Here is a 2,349-nt window from a genome sequence, read left to right on the forward strand (position 1 = left end):
GAGAGAGAGAGAGAGAGAGAGAGAGAGAGAGAGAGAGAGACAGAGAGACAGAGAGACAGAGACAGAGACAGAGACAGAGACAGAGACAGACACGGGGGAGGCAAGAGAGAGGGAGGAGGAGAGAGAGAGGTTAATTAGAGTATTACTTTCATCTCTAGCACAAAGTTCAGCAAGGCAGCCTCGAGGTCTAGGAGATGTGTCTTCTTTTTAAGTATTTTAAGGATATTTGTTGTTACATTAAAGGTCCACCCAGTTAACCACCTCTGCAAAAACACTGTCCCCTATCCCCAAATAAACTACCTTTTGGTAAGATACAGTAATAAATTTATCTCAACTCACTCTACCATATCCTCTCCTGTTTTTGAAGTTTCTGCCAGGAAGAATTGTAGTGAGCAGAGTCTCCAGGAGATGGCTCTGTGTGTCTGCACAGTAAGAGGATGAAAAACCAGGGAGACTAACAATGAAGGTTCTGTAAACTTGGTGGCTCAAGACGATTTTATGTTAATGATTTATTATTTTCAAACCCAGCAATGACTGTGTTTCTTCATAGCGTATCACTCTCACACTGTCTCCCTTCCTTGTGATTCCATTGTAACCACCCAGGAGATCTCCCCTCCAAGGCAGCTGATTAGCAATTTTAATCCTATGTGCAGTGGTAACCCTGCCTTTGCTCCCTATCAGGAAACATCCACAGGTTGTTTTATGCCTTCGTTCCTTCTCTGTGATTATCTCTCTAGAAATCTATCAGGTTTACAAATCTTAAAAATTCCCCAAATCCAGCTTTATTGATTTAGCTATATTTTGCTACCTTGTTTAAAATTAATTTATCATTCCACTTTCTTTTTTTGTACTTCTCTTTCTCTCTGTATACAAGTATGTGCATGCATATATGTACATATATACACATATATACATACACACATACATACATATATATACATATACATACATACATATATATATATATATATATATATGCATAAGGAGTACATGGAGTCAGAGGTTGATTTTGGTTTTCCACCTTAGCTTTTGAGACAGGGTCTCTCACTGAATCTCAGGTTCCCTCATTCAGCTGGAATAGCTGGCCAGAGGGCTCCCAGGATCTCTCTGATTCCACTAGAGCCCTGGGGTTACAGACAATGCACCATGATGCTCAGTGCCAGAGAACACCCCAGTTGGGTATGGGGGTCCCTGGACTGAGGGTCCTTGAAACTAGTTAAGGATTCAGCGGTGACAAACAGAAACAAACACAGAGCCAGTTTGAATCTGAGTGTATTTTGCAGCTCTCAAGTAGGGGACTTTATACATTAAAAAACCAAACATTACATCCCTTAGAAACTATATCCAGTGAAACAATCACAGATACCAACAAAAATCATTTGGCACAGTAAAGCACAAAAATTATCCAAGCATTACAACTCTGAAACTATGTTTTCAGTGAATCACAAACAGAACAGGTAATATCACCATAATATAACAACTCTAAAAGGATGTATTCAGTAGGGGCTGTCGTCCAAGGCTAGTGGCATATTTCCAGGAGCAGGTTAATAAATTTTTAACGGTCAGTGCTCTTAACTGCTGAACTAACTCTCTAGCTCCATGGTCAATTATTATTTAACATCTAATGCCTGATTTTTTTAAAAAATAAATCTTCAATATGTAAACTTAAACTACTTAATTTTTTTCTAATTAAGGCTTTCTTTACCATATACCAAACCCCACCTCTGATGATATACGTGTAGTCATATGAAATTTTATTGTTGGGAAAATTTTTATCTATCTTAAGTTTTGTAAATGATTGAAAAAGTAAAGCGTTGGTTTCCCTGGGGATAAGGTCATGTTAGTAACCCCCATCTCTAGGGATGGTTTCTTACCCATTATTCTCACTTAAAATCTTGGCCTAGGCTACCAGGAACATGTAAATAAGAAAAGGAATAAGAGAAAACAACACTGATAGATTGAGAACTATGGCTCAATATTTTTTCTCTGGCGAAGAGTTCCACAACCGGTTCCAGGAGGCCTCCCCCTTTTGAGGTCAATTGCCTCAGTCTGTGGAACTTGTCACACAGATCCTACTGGAGATGGTGTGGCAGCTCAGCTTTTACATGGGTTCTAGAGAATTGAACCAAGTTTCTCATGTCTATGAACAGATACATTACCTACAGAGCCATGTCTCCAGCTCTCCCTGTATTCTTTGCTAATTTTCCTTTTCTGCTTTTTTCCCCCCACATTTAATTTGATGATTATTAAAAAAAGACCCAACAATTTAAGGTTGCCTTTTCAGCCTTCCTTTTCTGCTATATACACATTGTAAACATGCTTTAATTTGGCCTCTCACTAATATGTAAC

This window comes from Mus caroli, chromosome 9 (genome assembly GCF_900094665.2).
Source record: "Mus caroli chromosome 9, CAROLI_EIJ_v1.1, whole genome shotgun sequence".
Lineage (NCBI taxonomy): Eukaryota > Metazoa > Chordata > Mammalia > Rodentia > Muridae > Mus > Mus caroli.